This window comes from Macaca nemestrina, chromosome 11, assembly GCF_043159975.1.
Source record: "Macaca nemestrina isolate mMacNem1 chromosome 11, mMacNem.hap1, whole genome shotgun sequence".
Classification (NCBI taxonomy): domain Eukaryota; kingdom Metazoa; phylum Chordata; class Mammalia; order Primates; family Cercopithecidae; genus Macaca; species Macaca nemestrina.
The window spans coordinates 63,411,546-63,433,782 of record NC_092135.1 but is presented as its reverse complement, the minus strand read 5'-3'; the positions used below and the strand labels follow the sequence as shown (position 1 = coordinate 63,433,782).

The following is a 22,237-nucleotide window of genomic DNA, read 5'->3' as shown; positions in this document are numbered from 1 at the left end:
CCACATTACTTAAATCATGTATTCACTAATAAAAACTTTTCTTGACCTGAACACATTTTTCACTCATTCCACAAATGTCCATACTTCCTCACTTACTGAATTTAGAGTCCATTATTCATCATGGTAGTCTCTCCCTTGCACACACACTCACCTCCAAGGCCTTTCTCTCTCTCTTCTTCAAACTAGTGTGACAAAAAAACCCACCCGATTAAATTCAGTTCTCCTCCTGCTATGAACCTGTCCCCTAGAAGTTAAACAGATGACTGCAACTAGAGAAAATGTAGGATACTGTGTTATTGACATAACTTTTGGTATATGACCACAAACAAAAGTGGATCCCCCGTAGTGTCTGGCAATCTTATCACACTTTCCTTGGTAATTCATGCCTTGGCTCTATGACATTGCTCAAAGAGGCACCTTTGCCTCTTCAGCCATCCCACATTCCTTCCCACCTCCTCACTCCCAGTTCATGATACTGCTTCTAGGAAAATGGAAAGAGCCACAGTTCAACTTCCTCCCTTTTCTATCACTGCATCCTCTATACACTTAGCATTTGTGATCACGTAGTCTGTCTTCAGTCATGTTATGATGAAGAAATATCCTTCTCCTCCCTAAGGCCAACCCCTTCTCTTAAGACTTAGGTTCCATTTCCTCGCACCAACTTAGGTTTTCACGACTTCAATTATACCCTCTCTCTTCCACATCATCATTTTTCTCCATTTTACTAGATTATGCCCATTTGTATGCAAATATGTTCTAATGTCTCCCATCTTAAAATCATTATTTTCTTTTTCATCAGCTCCCCATCTCACTATCACCCTAATTCTTTGCTCTGTTTTTTAAAAAAACTTTTTTAAAGAGTGCATTCTCCATTCCTCAGCTGTAATTCTACATTGAATTCCTCTCAATTAGGCTTCATTACCACAGCTCTACTGAAATGACACTTATCGAGGTCAGCAGTGAACTGGAATATTGCCAAATCCAATGGTAAGTTTTCAGTCATTATCTTCCTCAATCTCTCAACAGAACTTGACTCTGATAATCACTTTCCCTTTCGTGACGTATTTCTTCACTTGGCTTCTAGGATACTACACATTCCTAGCTTATTTCCTACCTCATTTGTTGATCTTTCTCAACCTCTTTGCCTGATTTCTTCCATTCTTCCTGAACTCTACATCCTTTAGCAGATTCAGTTCTGAGACTTCTCTAATACTGTCCAAGGAAATCAAACCCAATGCCATGTCTTTATGATGAATCTAAAATTTAGATCTCTAACCTGAACCTCTTCTCTGAGCTTTAGACTCATATCTACTGTTTACTCTATTCTGCAACTCCACTTGAATGGCCAATAGGCTTCTTAAACATAGTATGTCCAAAAAATAACAATAATAGGTAATAAGGAACAAAGGACAGAAGACACATACTCCAGGCTTCTACCCTCTCTGGGCTTCCTCATGTCAGGAAATGGCATCATCATTTACTAAAGTGCTCTATTAAAACCTAGCTCCTTAGTGAAAATGGCTGATTTTAGGTCCAGGAAAGAGGAAATACAAGATGAGCCTGAAACATTGTATAATACCAGAAAGTAAGGAAGAAGAAAAGTAAGATAGACCAGGGCATGTCAAAAGGATACAACAGCAAACCTGAAAGAGCTCTCAATGGTCAGAGTTGAAACAGTTTAGGCAACAAATATTAATGGTAGTATTATATTATAATCCCAAGGAAAAAATAAATATATATGAGTCTATATGGATCTAAATAAATGGCTGAGTAAACAAGTAAATGAAAGAGAAGAGAAAAACTGCTCCTTACAAAAGGTTTCCAAAGAACATATACAGATCATCCCCGTTTAAGAAGTAAAGTTTTATCACCACCATCGACCTTGAGTGTGAACTGGGTTTGGTTAGTTGTTTCAAAAAAACAGAGCATAAGAAATAAAAACAGTAATGCTACAGTGGATAAATCTGGCAGACACTATCTCAACCAACTGACTAATGTGAATATTACTAGTGATACATCATGCTGATATTATATATCTCTGATATGATTCAATGTGAAGAGTACTTTACTTCTCTGGTGTTCTTCCAAAAAACCCTTACCCGAAATCTAATCATTAGAAAATATCAGAGAAAACTAAGATTGAGGAACATTCTAAAAAATGTCTACTCATGCTCTTCAAAAAATCAGGATAATAAAAAACAAGGAAAGACAAGCACTGTCACAGATCATCACAAAATGATGACCGAATTCAGTGTGGTATCCTTGATTGGATCCTGTATCAAAAAAAGAATATTCATGGGTAAAATGTGAAATCTGAAGAGTCTGTACCTTGTTTAATAGCATGATACCCAGTGATGGTTTCTTTCTTTGACAAGTGTGCTATCGTTATGTAAGAGGTTAACACTGGGGGAAGCTGGGCAAAGGGTGCATTGGAACTCTCTGTGACACTTATTTTAAAAAGCCTATCAAGGCCGGGCACGGTGGCTCACGCCTGTAATCCCAGCACTTTGGGAGGCCGAGGCGGGCGGATCACAAGGTCAGGAGATCGAGACCACGGTGAAACCCCGTCTCTACTAAAAATACAAAAAATTAGCCGGGCGCGGTTGTGGGCGCCTGTAGTCCCAGCTACTCGGGAGGCTGAGGCAGGAGAATGGCGTGAACCCGGGAGGCGGAGCTTGCAGTGAGCCGAGATCGCGCCACTGCACTCCAGCCTGGGCGACAGAGCGAGACTCCGTCTCAAAAAAAAAAAAAAAAAAAAAAAAAAAGCCTATCAATAATTCATGTTCATCTCTTTCTCTCACACCCCACAGCCAAACAATCAGCGTTTTCTTTCAGCTCTGCCTTCAAGATGCATCCTGAATCTGACCACTTCTCAGCATCTCCACGACTACCACCTTAGGCCAAGTCCCTACATCTTTCACTTCCACTACCTGACAATAACTTCGTATCCAGTCTTGACACAAGTGTCAAATCAAGCTCTTTTCTGACATCTTATATTTGTTATTATTTCTCCTGGAAGCCTCCTCCTACCCCAGATATTGCATTGCCTACTCTCTCACTTCACTGAGCCCCCAAAATATTCTCTTTGGAGAGGCCTTTCACAAATATCTTTATTTAAAATAGCTATCCCCATTCCTATTCCTTAACCCTACTTTATTTTTCCTCACAGCGTATTTGTGACATTATAGAGCTATTTATTTATTATCCATCTTGATGACTAATGTAGACATCATGAGGGGAGGGGCTTTCTCTCTTAGGATGGACAAACAAACACCTATTACTTGGTATTTATGGGAAAAAGTATAATCTTACCCAAAGCTGATAGGAGTATGTATTTTACTGCCTTTTGGAAAAAGCAATATGCCAGTATCTATTAAGTCAGTGTTAGTCCATAAATGTCTGTCTCATAGAAAGTAAAGTACAAGTCTATAAGGATATTTTTTAAAGAACATATATTACTGCCTTGTTCATAGTAGCATAAAAACTAACCTGAAACAAATGAGCACCCATAGGGGAAAGACAGACTAAACTGTTATATGTCCATACCTTGTAATATTATGAAATTATTAAACAAATAAAAGTTACTATAATACAGCTATGACAAATAACTTGGGGAATTTCCATAAGGTGCTGTCCAATGAGAAAACCAAGATGAAGAAAAATGTATAGCTATGATCTGTTTTTTTTTTTGACAGAAAACCCTCATAGAAAATATGGTCCATTTTTTGACTAAAAATTGCTCTTAGAATATGTAAATGTTTATGATTATTCAATATTTTAAAAACACATAAAAGAATATAAACTAGGTTGTCAACAAGAGTTACCCACAGGGGCAACAGATGTGAATGAAGAACATAGGGGAAGAAGATAGAGAAGTCAAGCCAAAAAATAAAAAAGAAGAAAGAAAGACAGAAATATTAAACAAAGTCTGTAATATGATAATATCCATGCTTTTAACATAAAATTCTTTGTATGTGTGCATAAAACAGAATTATTCAGGGAAGTCAATTTTAAAATACAAAATGCTTTTGGACATGGGGCTCACAATTTTTTTTTTTTTTTTTTTTTTTTTTTGAGACGGAGTCTCGCTCTGTCACCCAGGCTGGAGTGCAGTGGCCAGGTCTCAGCTCACTGCAAGCTCCGCCTCCCGGGTTCACGCCATTCTCCTGCCTCAGCCTCCGGAGTAGCTGGGACTACAGGCGCCCGCCACCTCGCCCGGCTAGTTTTTTGTATTTTTAGTAGAGACGGGGTTTCACCATGTTAGCCAGGATGGTCTCGATCTCCTGACCTTGTGATCCGCCCGTCTCGGCCTCCCAAAGTGCTGGGATTACAGGCTTGAGCCACCGCGCCCGGCCGGGGCTCACAATTTTTTCAAACAAACATCAACTTTTAAATATAAAATTAATTTCAGGGTTACTTAATCTTACAAAGAAAACAGAATTGCTGGTAGAATTGATCAGATTCCCAGGAAATGCATAAATTCTTACAGATGGTCCTGAGAACACAGCTTAACTGCAGACTATGTTAGTCAGTGTGCTTTCATGTTCAGCTGCAGAAAATAGAAATCGATCCTAAAAAAAGAAAAACTGATATCCACCAATAGGAATAAAAGAGGGAGACATTTACAGAATTTGTTAGCTCAGCTTTTAGTTAATCAAGCAGTCTATGGCACCTACCTTAAGTATTTTCATGGATATGTTCCTGCATGGAAACCATGCGATTTTTGTCCTGGAGAACAAGAATGCCCAAATAAGCTCTTGAATGGTTGCTAGGGCTGCCCTGACAAGTTTCATTCTCTTAAAAAACATGGAACAAGCCACAGCCTTTCTAGCAATAATATGTCCGTATCTTTTCTGCCACAATAAGATGTTAGGAGTATCCCAAATAGTCCCCTGTAGAAAGTGCTGAGCACCTAATAAGTATTTACACATGTTTAAGTTCTTTCATTACACCCCAGAAGCATTGCATGTTGTGGCAGACAGAAGGAGTATATAATCATGTAATTAGTCTGACCCCAAATTGGTCTGTTTGTAACAACATGGAGCACATAATGCCAATGTCAAATATAAAGTGTAAATAAAGGGAAAAAATGTATGATATCCATTCTGGATATCATATGAGGGAATTTTATTACAGAAGTCTCTTTGTAAATAGACATCACAATAGATGCCTTTATGATAAAGTGATTTTACCATAGGGTGAATACAGAGGAGCCCTAAATGAAGATTTTTTTAAAAATATAATAAGAGAACTGCAGATTCGATGCTGTTCAAGAGAGAAATATTAGTGGCATGATGATGTAATAAAAGATGCTTAGGTTCTGGAGTACCAAAAAACAGAGGTTGCCATATTCTGGAAATTTCTAACCTCTGTGACTTTTAACAAATTACTTAACATCAGTCTCTTCATTTCTCATATGGGCATATGAAATCCAATTTTATACTATATAGTGAAAATAAGTAAAACATTTTACTTATTTTTATGTCATGGGACTTACAACATATCCTCAATATATTAGTTCTTTTTATTAACCAGAAAATTAAAAAACGAAACAGAATGTGATAGAATATTTATAAATTTAATTAGCAATTGGCTATGAGTAATTTCCACTATTCACTTACAAATAATTTCACTGCTGCAGTGTTGTTTTGAAAAAATATTTAGTTGAGTTTTTTTTCACATTTATGAACTATGGGATCAAAGTGAATTACTAATATGGGGTCCATTGTTATTGGTGACCCAACACATTTTTCTTCCTCCTATGTTTTCTATAACATATTCCACATCTCCTTTCTTGTTAGCACTACAATGGAGAAATGAATGAGCCAGTCAATCAAAGGACCTCATCCACTGGTGACAGTGTTTGATTCAGTGAAGGGTATGAGGCCCACGCTAGGGTTGTCAGTCAGGCTCCAGTTTAGAAAATAGAGTCCGTGCCAGTCAGGCTCCAGTTTAGAAAACAGAGTCCGTGCCAGGTGGTCTAATGATTCCTGTGTGAAGAAATTTCATACAAGGAAGTAGTTACAATGGTTTTGAGGGAGCTGAGACCCCAAATTTAAAAAGGGAAAAGAAACTCAGATATTAGCAACAGTGGTTAGGTGCCACCACCCCTCAGGCTGGAGGCATGAAGGAAGAGGTGATGTAAGTCACCAGAGATCAAGAATTGGTGCTGCCTTCTGGGAGCTGAATCCCTGGGGAGGTTGTTGCATGGAGGCTAGGAATATAAAAGTTGGTCCACTGCAACAAGGCCTGAATCATGAGAAGATGTAGAAGCCACTGGATATACCACCTGAGGCATGGATGGGTGGGTGAGAATATTCTGGTGTATCCCTTACCCCTGCCCTCCATTGTCCCACTAGTGCATCTTATTTGCTGAACCCATCTGGAAGGGAGTAGGCATGGAAGTTGGGAAGTGCAATTTGCCAGAGATCCTATCTGAGCACAAATGGACACATACTTGACACATTAAAATAATCCTGGAGATCTAAACTGTTGGAGCTAGGCTTGGAAGAGATGCCTTCTTGTCTTCAAGAAGAGAGCAATGTGTATGTCTATAAGTACAGAGACATTTTCCATAGATCATCTGGGGAACCAACAATCCCATATATAGTAGGAGAAAATAAGTCTTTCGCAGAGTGAAGAGAGATCCAAGTCATGGTGGACAGGATAGGTATTGAGGTTATCATTTGAACCCCCAATCCACTTTGGCCTAACGTGACCTACTCCTGACTCTCGATTACATGAGCTAGGATATCTCTGTTTTATCTAAGCTAGATAGTATAGAGCTTTCATCATTTGCAATAAAAAGTCTTGACTAATAAAACCATAATCATTAACTTTGACTATTTTAAAGAAGCACTAGGACAAATGCCTTGTATTACCAGTAAAATAAATGAAATTAAAGAATGCTTGTGGTTATGTATTACCAGTAAGATAAATTAAATGAATGTGGTTATGTTGACAGGCCTTTGTTGCCACAATACTGAATGAATTCTCTCTCTTTTATCTTGAATAAATAATTTAAATAAAAAACCCTCCTGAAGTTAGAAAAGTAATTCCCTTCAGCCTTTTAAGATAGAGGAGACAGTTGTATTCCTTGATTCATGTCTGGTAATCAGACAAGAAGAATGCAGATTAATGCCAGATGAAGGTTATCAAAACAAAAATTCACTACAAAGAAACAAAAACGAAGCTGAAGTTCATCTACAGCTATAGAACATGAGATGCTAAGCAGAGCAGTGTTGTTCTATTTTATCCTACCTCAATAACTGAAGATTTTTAAAAAATTAAGCGAATAATTTATTGTTTAACCCATTTGCAAAAAAAAAAAAAAAAAAAAAGGCACAGGAGGCCCAGTCAACTTCTTTATCTATCTACATCCTGAAACCTAATGTTTTGAGTTTTTTCTTCTTCCACTTCAAGCAATGCCTTTATCTTTTATTACTCTCCAATTAAGTGGAAAATAGACATAAATAAATGGGTTTTCCTTTATAGGACAGAAATCACTGGAAACCCAAAGTTGGTTAGTAGTTTTTGCTTGCTTGTTTGTTCGTTTTGACTCCCTAAAACTGAGAATCAGATCTTGTCAATAAACATTTTGTCTGAAGAATGAACTTATAACTCCAATCCCACAAAATTTGCTTCCATTTAATGATGTACTTTTTCCAGGTTGAAGTTTTCTGGAAATGAGAGTTAAGTTTTCTCCAATCCATACAACGTACTAGTTGACAATTATATTTTTTAGCATGGTTGCATGCTAAAAAATGTCATGTCTGTTAGTCTGAAGTTCTCAAGCAGAGTATAAGTTCCTTAGGACCGAAACATGCTTTTCAGTCTGCTCATACGCAGCAATACGTCTTCAGTGTAGTCTTTGACATGCGGTGTGCTCCGTTAGCCCTCATATAAATTGAATTTTAATAAACTCTTGAGATATATAAAGAATTTATATATCTTTAGTCATGTGAGGTACTAAAAGCAGAGACATGAGAGTTTCAGGATTTTACAAAACTAATTTTAATGGTAATCAGCATAGGTGGTTAAACTTGATCAGAATCTCAATCTCTATCACTTCCAGTGGTACTGTCATTTTATTCTAATGAATAATACTTTCGATAAGAACTAAAGGACCGCTTGTATTTAATGCAGAATTTTTTAAATTAAAGATTTTAAAAACAGTTTTATTTGTTACATGGCATGGAAAAGATGAAAATATTTTTATTTTCTTGTAGAAAGCATAGCATACCATAGTGGTTAACAGTGCCGGCACGGGAGATTGAGCTGGTTTTAAGTTTTTAATACGAGCATTTATAAACTGTGTGGACTTAGATAAGCTACTTATCCCCTTTGCATCTCAGTTTCCTTATCTGTTCCATAAGAATAAACTGTGCTAGAACTACCATCCCTACTCACCTCAAATGTTGTTTTGTGAGGATTACATTATATGATGCTTCAAAAACATTCAACATTAAAATGAAGGATCAGACGCAAGAGGGTTATTGGTAGTGCTGTCTTGTATAACTTTCATCTTATTATCTCTTTTTTATGTGAATTTGAAATGCATTTAAAAATGTATTTTAAGATAATCTTGAACATTTTAAAGGTCTCTTAATGCACATACATTGCCACATTAATTAGATACTCATGTGAAATTAAAGAAATTAATTTAGAATGAAATAGAGTCAAAGGCAATTATAGTTTTACATTAGGAAGGATATTTTTCAGTTTATCATATTAATAGGTCAAAATAGGATTACCTGGCTATGTACTATTAGGAATCTGATACAACTTTACATTCATTATTTATTAGAAAGCATTAATGGAAGAATATCTCCTTAATTTAGGACAAAGTATATCCTATGGCTAAATTAAAGGTGAAATGGTGGAGGCACTTCCATTTTTAAAGCACTATACCCTTTCTAGTACCCAAAATAACCTTTTAGAACATATAATTACAAAATCCCATTCACAGTAGACACAACAATTGTTAAAAACTTAGCAGGGAATATGCATTGCAAAAAGAAAATGTAAAATTCTGCTGTGTATAAAATAATAGTTAAATACTAAAAGATATCTAATGTGTTGCCTAAATTAATCTACATATTTAGTGGAATTTCAACAGTGTAACAAGTTTGCTTAGTAGCTTAAAAATATTCTTCTAAAATTTAAATAATAATCACGTGAGATAACATTAAACGTTAAGAGTACGGTAGTGTACTGGTTTTCTGTTAATAGTGGTGGGTTATGAAAAATTGAGAACTCTCATCTGAGATAATAAAATTTACTAAAAAGCCATAATAAAACACTAATGCTGCTTTTAAAATAACCAGAGCATGTAATAAAAAGAAAACCACAAACACTGATCACACTATATGTGATAATTTAGCATAAGAATAGAATTACAAATAAATAACAAATAATAGATTATTTAATATATCATTTTAGGAAAACTGGAAAATTATCTCAATGTCACACAATATGCCAATAAAATTTTCAAATGGACTAAAGGTTTAAATACATATAGAAATTTATGAAAATCATAGGAGCAATTATTTGTGTACAATTGATCTTGGCAGTAGAAGTTTGCCTACACAGCTCCTAATGCTAAATTCATAATATATTTGACAGTATAAATATGTTTCACTAGCAAACACAGATTTAGAAGAAAAGTGTCAAAATAGGAAAGATATTGTGTATGCATTCACCAAATAACTAATCCTTAATATTATAGAACAATGAAAAAGAAAATCACCATCATAATAAAAAACCTGGATAGGCAATTCACACACATACACACATACACACACACACACACATACACGGCAAATGATTAAATACATAAATAATTAGCTTCCTAATATTCAGAAAAATTCAAGTGCAAGCATTGGTATATGTTTTCACTAATCATATTAGTCTGTATGTATGTGGGGGGCTCTATAATGCTTGCATATATGAATGTATTTATACATACACAGAGAGAGAGAGAGAGAGAGACAGAGGAAGAGAAAGAGAGAGAGCCAGGGTGGGTGGGCGGAAAGAGAGAGAGATTCAGACAGACATAAGAGAGAGAGAAAATACCTAACCAGTTTCGGTAAAGTGTTTGGTAAGGTGTTGAGGAAATACGCACTCACATATTAGAAGTGGGCATATAAATTGGTAACGTTTTCTGGAAGGCAATTAAAAAAAATACCCTTTTAACTATGATTTCCACCTTTAGAGATTTGCTCTAAGATTAATCTACAGGTAAGTCATAAACAGCAGTAATCACATTGGTGGAAAATTCTAGAAAACTATTATAATACCAAAATAGATCCAGTTAGGATAAAGTATATACAAATAAATTGTGAAAATATATATAGATTTTTTAAATCACCCAGAAATCTACCACTTGTTGAATATTACCATCTATAGAAAATGTGTGTTTTTCTTTTTCCTTCTGGATCTTATTATAACACGAATTTAAGATTTTATAAAACTTGATGAAATTAATAGAATTTTGCAAACCTCTTTACAAATGTGAATATATTTTATGTCAATAGATACATTTATTCAGCTGTTTTTGTTGATTATATCATACTTAATTATGTGGATTTTCCAAAGATTATTCAACAAATTGCATAGTATGTAGGTTCTGCATACTTTTTCACCATAAGAAAAAATACTGCAAAAATCATCCTTAAAGCTAAAACTTTTTCCTACATTTCAGCTTTTTAAAGAAACAAAGAACTGTTAAATACATCAGCTCTAAATATTTCAACGTTCTAATTTACTAATAAATGAGAACGCTGAATTCTGATTTAGTAATAAATGTAAAGGTTAACGAAACTATATGAGGAGTTTGGCAAGTTACCTAGTTCATACTGGCAGTACTGTATGCATAAATTGAAATCTTCATGAATATCTGATATGAAAACTTATTTTTCAATAAAGCTGAACCTGTTGAAGCAGACCCTAATTGTATTTAACAATCTTAATAGTTGCTATACAATTGGCCTATTTCAGTTGACTCACGTTATGCTTAAGATGAAGAAAACATTTCATCAATTGAATCTTTTTTAGTAAAAAGTCATGAACATACCAATCAAAAATAAACATATTTAGGAACTAAAGTAAGGAGAATTAAATGAGATAATTTGTTTAAAGCATTGAGCACAATGCCTGCCAAATGATAAAATGCTCAATAACACTCGCTATTCTGATTATTCCCATTAAGCAATGTGAGGGAAATATTGGACAAAGGCCCTGCCATCAAGGAACTTAAAATAATTGTAATTATAAATTTCAACCATTTCCATACTCTCACTTCAAAGCTACTACAGAAGAGCTACTCTGTTGGAAATAATAATGTAGGCTGTGTTTATCCTTTTTGTACTCCATTCTTTAATTTTTCAAATAAACATTTGTTTATCAGACATTGAAGGGCATTTTAAAAACATATGACTTTTCTTATTAATGTTCATGAATTACTTAGTTAACTTAACTCCCTAGGTTTCCTTTTGCAGCCTCTCTAGCTTTATGCCTATTCATAAAAATCCAAGCCAAAAGTATGACATCGGTCTTATGTAACCATGATCTTAGCATAGCATTTCATTATAACTGATTAATGACCACTATAATGGGAAGCTTAATCATCAATTCTTTTGGCACGTAAATAATTCTTGAAATATATATCTATAAATGTATATATATCCGCAATATGTACTAATCTCTCCAAGCCAAAATGATGGTTGTCATAGAAACAGCAAACAGCAGAAAGTCGGATCTGACATAGCAAGAAGATAATGGACAGCATCTTTGGAGGAAATCATAAAATAGGACAGGCTATGTTGGAAAAATTATATATAATATTAATTGCCATGATTTCTTCCAAACCAAGGTTCTCAAAGATGGAATTAAATACCCTAGCCTCTGATAAATTTAAAGTACATACATTTTTTAAAATGTGGGAGTTGTAGGCATTAGAACAAATTTCAAGATCAAATATAAATAACGGCCAGGCACGGTGGCTCACACCTGTAATCCTAGCACTTTGGGAGGCCTAGGTGGGAGGATTGCCTGAGGTCAGGCCTTCAAGACCAGCCTGGCTAACATGGTGAAACCCCGTCTACACTAAAAATACAAAAATTAGCTGGGTGTGGTGGCACTTGCCTATAATCCCAGCTACTCAAAGGCTGAGGCAGGAGAATTGCTTGAGCCCGGGAGGTGGAGGTTGCAAGCGAGCCAAGACTGCAAGATTGCGTCACTGCACTCCAGCCTGAATGACGGAGTGAGTCTCCGTCTCAAAATACATATACGTGTGTGTGTGTGTATTTATATTATATATACAATATATATACACACACACACATATATATACATATGTATATATTCTTTATATAATTTGTAAGTAAAATATGTGCATTTTCCATCTCACATGATATTTCCACCAACATTACAATCCAATGGCATAAAAATATGTAACAGTTTATGTATTTTGCATATCTACATGAGACAATTAATGGGACTCAGCACAGAATGGGTCTCACTATGGAAATATCTAGCACTTTTAGCCCTCTATTTAGCAGTCTTCACCAGTTTTCATGTTTCTTTTGAAAATTGTTTTAACTGAGTTTGAGTTTTTGATGTTTTCTTTCTTTTTTTTTTTTTTTTTTTTGGTGATGCTAAGACTGTTGCAGTTGTACATTAAGGATTGTAAAGAGACTTAAGAGTTCACTATATAAATCAAGTTTCATAAAATTTTTTTCAAATGTCTAGAACTGTAAATTATATAACTCAGTCTTTACTACTACTCCCTTATTATAATATTTGTGAGATAAAGGCAAATGCAACAAACTGAGAGTCCATTGTAATTTTCACTCACTGCAAATACTTTTCTACCTGAAAATTAAATATCATTAAAAAGATGTTTTTCCAAGTTTTTATGTGCTGATTTTTGGTTGAAAAGTAAGTTACATTTTTTGTTTTGTTATATTTATTCTGATTGCTCTTTCTTCCTTACATTTAAAAACTATGCTTTTGACCTTAGTCCAATTCTCAATGGAGTTCAGTATTTTTGAGACTTTAACTATTCCAGTTCCTGCAAGATCACTGTAGCCGAACATGTAAAACATATGGTACAATAATTCTGTGGCCCTAAAATATTCCCAGCTTATTTACAAATTCCTCAAACAAAAAAGAAGGATTTCTTCTTATATACAAACATGTACTTCCCAGAGTGGAAGGATTAAATATTATTGCAGCCCATTTAGAAATCGCACCAACTGTCTCTCTCTCTCTCTCTCTCTTTTTTTTTTTTTTTTAAGCAGGACCATATTTAATTCCTTCCTGCATTCACTTGCACACAAACACTCTTCCCCCAAGCTGTCAGAAAGCATCAGACTGCCTGATCTGCACAGTGAATTTCAAAACCTTTTGAGAAACACAAGGACATTTGCTTCAGGCACTGATTTCATCATCACCATCATAAACACCAAGTATAAAGCAAGTCAATCTCTGGTATTCAAACCAAAGCTAGAAGATGATGGTACTTTGAAGATGGTTAGTAGAATTTTAATCACCTAAATTTGTTTGGATGCATTTTTCAAGCCATGAGATTTTGCAGTTGGGCAATCATTTATTTATTGCCTGTGACCACTCCTAGATGGCCCCAAAGTAAGGATGTGATTCTCTAACAAGAGGTTTATAAAATACAAACACTCTAAGATTTATTTGTAAATAAATTACACTGTCAGATGAAAATGTTTTGATCACTAATGTGAAGATGGTATCTTTAATATTTAATAGCAACTTTAATTCTTGTGCTCTTCATGAAATGTAGCTACAATATCAGTTCCACCTATGAACATCCTGAGTAAATAATAGATGTGGGAAATTTGGAGGTTTTCTATGATGTATTTTGCATCTCATGCTAATAAAGCCATATCCTTCAAATGATGTCAGCGATAGTACCATTAACATCACCAGGACTACCTTTATATTTAGCTTTTCATGGGAGTTAAAACCACAGTGGCTGTTGTTTTTCTAGATTCATTGTTACAGATAAATAAAATTTTATTTGAAATTTGGTCCAATTGTGCTTTTGAGCTTAAAGCCAAATTTAAATGAAGTTTGTTGGGAATTAAAACAAACAAGCAAATATAAAATCCAACTCTGTCCCTAGCCAGTAAAGTCGAATATAATTATTCCATTCAGTCAGAAGCTGTGACTAAGTGAGTCCAATTGAAATGCAGGGTAAGTGGGTTTCTGCATTCTTGAATTATTGAACAAGTAATGCAAGGTCCTGGAGTTCAAAAGATAGAAAGATACTATCTTTTTTTCAGGGAGTCCAGGATATCCATTGATCCATCTGGCAAAAGTGGAATATACAAAGGTTTTACCTTTAAAGTAAATGAATTAACCCTTGATTTGTTGCTGCTGTTAAAGATTCACACTGCATACTTCATCTAACCTACTTTTCATTGTAACATTTTCACGTTATCACAAGTAGCATTATGTCACCAAGACAAACCAATTTCCTTCATGTAAATGTAAAACAACATGTTTGCTGTAAGATATTTCCATCAATGTCAATGACATACAAGGAAAGTCTCAACAATCTGCCCTGTCACTTACTTACAGAAAGGGGAAGCAAAATGTTCTTTCATGCTCAAATTGAATTCTCTGCCCACTATTTCATTTAGCTCATTGAGTTTGTTCATAAACTCATCACTAGCACTGTCCTAAAGTCACAAAAAGGCAAGAAGAAATGAGAAGCCAATTACATTTACCAGAAGATAGATTCATTCTATATAAGAGATGCTGGCATAAAAGATACAGCTACGTCTTTCACTTGATGATTTGTGTCCCTCTCCTTAGTAGCCAGGCTTGTAACTGAACCATCAGAGAGCTGTGTGGTCTGGTAGAGAGGCAGACTCTAGGGATCTACATTAAAGTCTTCTGCCACCAGCTCACATTTTGATTCTTGTCAAATTACTCTCCCTGGACCTTAGTCTCCACATCTGCAAAATAAGGGAGTCAGCCTAGACACTCTCAAAGGTCCTACTAGTTCTCATAGTCTTTGAATTCAAAATGAGGTTTGACTCTTCATTGTTAGTTTTTTTCTCAGTTACATACAGAGCACTAGATCCTCTTAAAAACACTAACATGGGTTTTCTTCTTCAATTTGCCCAACTTTATAAAATAATTATTAAAGTTTTGTATTTATGATCAGGCTAAGAGTAACCCATAGTGATAGATAGTTCTCTGTAGGTCATATTGCCATTTATTCTTTACCCTTCCTCCTCACTGTTTATCTGAAGTCATGGTTCTGATTACACATTCAATTACAAGTTGTTCAATGATGCATATCACCATTCGCTTCCAGAGGAGTATTGACAAATGCTTCCCTTAAAACCCCTGAAAATTCACAAAGAAAAGTACATGAACAGCACTACAGGGAGAAAAAAAAAACTTATCAAACGTTGCAGTTGCCTTCTTTAATAGCCTAAGTATTCTCCTCTGACCACAGTGGATATGTATGTGTTTTCTCCTTTCTAGACTAGAGTAATGGTGGTGAAGTGGAGCAGTTATAACCACACATCAAAATAGTTATTAAAAAATAAAACCACTCTCCACTATACTGTTAACCTTCCAGGGAACTGTTCAGGTGCTCAGAACAACTGCCTGACCTATAATTTTTCAAACCTCCCTAAACCACCAGAACATCACTTTCATCTGGAAAGCATCTTGAGCCATAATTGTAAGGCCTGATGGTGTTTAAATGTACATTATAGGTACTTTGTGAACTCACAAGCTATAGAAATCAATAAGTGTCTGCATAGAGAAGTCCTGCAATTGATTTTTCCAGGAGAGAGCCAATTTGTAACTTTAGGAAAGTCATAGACACCTAGGATGTTGTAAGTATGTTGGCAATTAAAAAAAAAAATCACAGGGGTGTGGAAAACACTGCACTGCACTGCTAGATGAGGAAGCATCTCAAAGATATAGGGTTTAAACTGATTTTAGGAGTGGCTAAAGGAAAAGAAAAAGATTGAGAAATAGTAGGTAGCTCCTGCAGTGCTCTAGGACTGGAAAAAGAAGAGTTCTCCCAAGTACACAGAAAGGATATGAATAGAGTGCTCCTAAGGGTCTTGAATGTAAGTATGTACTATTGCTCATCTAAGGGTAAGAATATCCAGTGGACTCATTTTCTCCAGCTTTTAAGATGTGTCAGAAAATAATTCATTCACTCAATAAAAAAACTGCAAGCATCATCTAGTGCTCAGTACTCTTCTAAGCATCATAGGTAATGGCTCAGTGGGAAAGGCAATGTCAATGCCATCCACAAGGTTACAGTCACTTGGAGGGAGGTGTGAAAAGGCTTTAGATAAATCCCAAGCAGAACTTATCCTCTGAAATTCTACTCTCTGGCCATAACTTTTCCACGTAACTGGAGAATCATATCCTCAGAACAGCACCTGTATTCTCCCTTCTCCCAAGTGTTTTTATCTCCTCTTTAGATTTTTACACTTTCTAAAAGTTCCAAATAAAACAGGTTCTACTGCAGTCAAGAGACAAACGTTTTTATTCAAAATGATTCTAACAATGATGGAGAATTATGAATACCAAATAAAATTTTGAATCCTGGGGGAGAGAGAAGAGGATTAAAATAGGATCTCAGGTCACAGAACTACATTGGATGAACTTCAGTGTAATTTTTTTTTTAAATTATGCTTTAACTTCTGAGGTACATGTGCACAACGTGCAGGTTTGTTACATAGGTATACATGTGCCATTTGTGCCATGTTGGCTTGCTACACCCATTAAGGCTGTTTTGGTGAGTTTAAACTCCCCAAATACAAATACCCCAGAAAAATAATGCTAGAAAAAAATTATTGTGAAAACAGCCTCTCTTGAATGATACTCTTTTATGCTGAATAATTTTTACCTTTACTCATGGCCTATAATGTTAAAAGGAAGTTTACACCTATCATCTCATGAGGGGTGGGTGAAGGTAAGGGGCTTTCACTTCATTTAGTTTTGCTGTGCATGTTAACTTCTAAAATATAATTTTGAGATTCTTTTCCCTTAATAATTGAGGTTGAATGAGCACAGAGCTGTTGGAAAAGGATCACTTATTTCACAACCTTCGTATGTGCGTCTGTTACCAAGACTGTAATTTGAAAATGGGTAGAATTTTAAGTTAGAACACATCATACTAAGTTAGATGGTATTACTCACATGAACTGCTTGGGAGAAGTATATACATGAAGAAAGCTGCCCTTACTCAAGAGCATGAACCTAGCCTTGAGTCTGAGTTTTACCTATGTCCAAATAACTATAGGATCTCAAGGTTTTCAAGGCCTTGATTTCACATAAGCAATCTTTATAAAAACAAACATCATTTTCTCATCTAGGAAGTAATTACATGTATTAATTACTTTAATTAATACATTAATACATTACATTAATACAATATATTACATTGTATTATATTACTTGTGATTAATGCATTAAACTCAGCACTGTAAATATTCTGCAACTCACTGACCAATCTATAGAAGTTCAAAATGGCTTAACTGATTAGATTTCAAAAGATAGATTTATTTCGGCAAGCTGAACACATTCATTAAATTATTTTCAGTTGCCGTCTGCTTACCTCCGATTGGACTCATTTCTGCCTCCTATATACTCACTCCATAGAAATGAGTAGAAGTACACTGCTGAAGTTTAATTAACCAAAATTATATCATGTTTTACAAATACTTTGGTGTGATGAAGTACTTAAGAGCAGATACAGGCCAGTGAATTAAGCTAAAGCCCCCAAGAATGGCCCATGCAACACAATTTAGAGCACAACTGAAATAGAGCTTTAGATACTCACTGGTAAAATCATTAAAAGTGAACGATTGACACTATCAACACTCTCAGCACTGTCACAGCTGAAAACTTCATCATCTGATTCCTGCACTGAAGAGCAGGGTGAGGAGCCGTCGACTTCTTCAAACTTCCCCTTTAAAATTCCACTCATAGCTGCAGCGCTGTCACATGTACCTGTAACGGGGACAGGAGCAATGGAGCTGCTGATTGGATAGTCAAAGTCTCAAAGTCATTTGGGGGGGCTGTACATTTTTGAACCACACATACCACATTATCATATCCATGCAGAAATTATTCTTCTCATAATGTTAGAAAGCATTGAAAACAATTCTACCCTAAGTCATCATTTTTATTCTCGTCCTGACAACAGTGTCTTATAAGAAAAAGTAAAAATTAAAAATATGAATATATTTGCTGCATAAGGAGATATGGCTTACTGTTTTGAAATGTCAAAATGGGAGTCAAATACACTTATTTGATTTGTTCTAGTAAATCGTGTATTGTCATTGACAGAGCCAGAGTTCAGAACAAAATAGATCACTCACTTGCATGCTGTCATATCCAGAGCATACTGATTAGGGTACGTCTCTCTTGCTTGGGATTTCTTTTTTCTCAGGTATAAAGGCATCTACTTTCCTGGGGCTCTTTGTCCATCAAAAATCAAATTGGTTGCTAGGAATGGCGATACCTGCAGAATTTAGATGCCTTATCATGTCTCCAGTCAATTTAGCAGAGCTACAGGGAATACTTGAGTACTATGTCAAGGAGTTTGGCTGAGTAGATTTTATACATGGCAAACCAGAGTCCTTAAATATTTTTTTGAATAAAATATTAATTTAAATCTTTTCACTCTCCATATTAACATGATCAGTGAAAGCCAATCATATGCAGCCTGATACATTTCTTAAAATTTATTTACGTCAATTTAGATGAATCACTAAACTTGAGAGTAGCAATTTCTTCATAGCTATATAGAGAAGCAGTGAAGGTGATCATGGGTTGCAAACAAAGATTCCTACACTGGTAGGTAACCTCAATAAGTAAGTTGGGTCATATGTAATAGAATCATACTCATCTTAGTCTTCTCTTTTGTCCAGTTATTTGCAACAAAGATACCAAGAAATACTTCACCTGAATGAAAATGATAGCATAAGTACAATAGTAAACGACCTCTTATTCAAGGAGACAATAGGTAGCAAGAAGTGTGACCTGTGGAGAACCAGAGAAAGCATGCTCAGGCCAAAGGCTGAAGCTGTTACTTGGGTCCAGGTCATTTTGCTCTATGCTTTTCTTATTTAATCTCCTCTAACTCTGGCCAATGCCCCATTCATATTTAGATTCTACGTTTTTCTTTCTCTTACTAATTTTGTTTACAAAGTCAAAGGAGCAATATTTAGACTGCTTGTAAATTAAATCCCAACTTGAACTGGCTCTACAAGATAGCCCAAGATTGGTTTGGATAGATAACTTGGAAGGGTTAACAGACTAGGGAATCAAAACATCTCTTCCCCATCAGCTTAACACACTATCTGAAATGCTCTTGACTAGAGATGCATCAGTTTGGGGAACAAACTTGTTTACAAAAGACACCTGCACAATATATGATATCAAGGAGAGGTGACATCTTAAGCCATCAAATATCAGCATGGTGGTCCTATCTATACCTTTCTGGTAGTAAGAATCAAGTCTAACTGAAGGGACTTTTTTTATTTTTTTAAGAAAGTAGCAAACTAGAGACTGACCACCCTCCTTGTGCGACTCGTGGACACCATGCTCACCCTTGATTTTGGTAGGTAAAATTCCCTGGGGCATATTTATTCCATGTCTTTCTGTTGACTGACTTCTTCCATTTCTTTATTTTCTGCTTCCTCATATCCCCAGCTTATAGATGGCTTTGGCTTCTGACAGACTTACCTCTACCTTATCATATCCTCATATTCTGTCGGCCTCTATGCTGAACACTAATGACTCCTTTTTTTTTTTTTTTTTTTTTTTTTTAGGGAATTTGAGTATCATCCTTTGATCCTTTGGTTGAGTATCATCCTTTGGTCATTTATGCTATTCTATAGAAAAGAGATCTATTTGTCTGTCATTTGTTTACGGGCCATTCATTATTCAGTAAACATCTACTGAGCTTTTATTATGTTCCAATGACTATTTTAGATGCTGGGGAGTGACAAAGAAGCAACATCAACAACATTAAGTTTTGTTTTCTTTTTTTTTTTTTTTTTTTTTTTACTCTAATGGTGCTTATTACTGGGTGTTATTAGGGAAAGGAGTAGACGAATAATAAGAAGAAAAAATAAATATATAAACATCATATGGAGATAAATACTATTGAGAAAAATAAGCCATTAAGTGATATGGTGACTATAGGGTTGACTGAGCAAGAACATTTCATTTTTAGTTGATCAGTGAACTAATGTCACTTCACCAAGAGGTAATAACATGGAGGAGGTAAGGGAACCAACAATTTGGACTTCTTAGGGAAAAGCAGTCTAGGACAAAGGAGTAGGGTGTGCCCAAGCCCAAGAAAGACACAGTGGGTGATAAGATCAGACAGGTCTTCAGGGCTTGACTGTGTAGAGCCTTCAAGGACTTTGGCTATTTCTCTAAGTGAGATGAAAACTACTACAGGTACTTAAAACTATAGGGTTTAAGTAGTATAGTGCCAGGATCTGGCTTTCATTTTAAAGGGACAACTCATCAGCTTGTTATTTCATCAGAAAACAGAGGGTCTATAATAAAGAAGGTAGCTTTGATGGGAAAAAGGAAAAGCCTAGTAGGGAGGATTTAGTGGCTCCAATAAGCAGTTACAATCAGAAAACCTGACAAGTCACCGGGCTGAAGAGGTCACTAGTTCCTTTGGGGTGGGAGTTGGGGAATAAGAATTTAGAAAGAAGTTAAAGTCGGGGGAAGGTCAAAGTGTTTCCTAAAAGAATTTAGTTACTTAATTTCACCTAGGACCATCTCTGGTTTCTAGCTTTGTTAATTATTTGATGATGGTGGAGGCACCTTACCTACTAGATTTAAAATAAGAATCATCCAGATACTATGTACCACTTATGGTGCTACTGTGGCAAAATAACAACACAAATGTAAGCTTTCTTTTATCACTCTAAAGAAATATTTCTTTTAATTCAATAGAGTAAAGGCAATATGTGGATGGTGATCATTCTCAAGGATGTATTTATTGATGGGAAGATGGAGGCACGGAATTAATAACTATTTTATCTACCATTCACCCTAAAGTTATTTATTCAATATTTTTGAAAGTCAAATCACCACTACCTGCTACAATAGGGACTACAGGACTCTGGATCTGGGTTGACCCTGCTTGAAAGCCAAGCAGCCTGCACCTTAAAAACTCACTTGTAGACCTAACATAACCTTTATTTGGTTAGACAGACGCTCGTCTTGCAGTGATGTTTGACAGTTTTAGAAATATTGCAGGAAAGTTCTGAAGGACTGAAAGCTATTGTTGATTTTTTAAAATGTTGTTGTACCTTATGTTTATCAGTTATAGGAAACTATTTGGAAATTGTTGCACTATATAGGTGTTTAATTGATTTCTTTATCTAATATAAAATCAATGTAAATAATTTCTGTCAATGTGATATATTTGGTCACATTTATACTTCTATGCCCTGGAAGCTCTGAAGATACCTGCACAAAGTCATTAGAGAAAGATTGAATTGCACACTTATATATCTAAGTAAACACAAAAATAAGGTGGAAAAAAATATTTTCCACCTTAGTTTCTGATACACACAGTATCTATAAGCACCTTGATCTTGGACTTCCATCCTCCAGAACTGTGAGAAATAAATTTCTGTTGTTTATAACTCTCCCAGTCTGTGATATTTTGTCATGGTAACCAGAACTGATTAAGACATAGAATAATCACATTTTGAATTAAAACACTCAAAATGACAGTATAGTAATTTTAAACAAAGCTTAGGAGACTCAGAAAGAGAGAGAGAAAGAGCGAGAGCAAGCGAGAGAGAGACTGAGTGAGAAAGGAATTGTTTTATTCTAGTTTGTTTTCACCAATCTAATTCTGTAGTACACTCTGGTTGTACTACCAAAATTGCGATGTTGTAATGATTCCATGGCAATAGAAGCAAGATCACACAGGGAAAGCTAAATTGTGAGAGAGAATAGGATGCTACTCCCATTGAGATGTCTGCAGTAATAGGTGGGAAGGGAGGAAAACTACGGGAAAAGACAAGTTATTATGAACATTCTTTATTGAGTTTGTCCTATCCACATAGTCAAGCAAAAGTGACCATAAACAATATTTTAAAAACACCCTATAATACAGAATGCTCTTTCTGACAGTAAATGGCTGGAAAAAACTGTTAGCAAACAGAGGGAAGTACAG

General features: G+C 35.4%; 1 protein-coding gene across 3 annotated transcripts in view; it reads right to left on the bottom strand.

Moving 5' to 3' along the window:
* The window catches only part of LOC105483311 (cysteine and serine rich nuclear protein 3), a 220,112-nt gene that overhangs the window by 183,932 nt on the left and 13,943 nt on the right, over positions 1-22,237 (bottom strand). For 2 of the 3 annotated variants that reach the window (XM_071072877.1, XM_011744120.3), the window contains exon 2: positions 17,858-18,027. The gene's annotated coding sequence lies outside the window, so the exon portion shown is untranslated. Of the gene's footprint in view, positions 1-17,857; positions 18,028-18,398; positions 18,542-22,237 lie in introns of all 3 variants that reach the window. The other variant, XM_011744121.3, reaches the window with a different exon arrangement.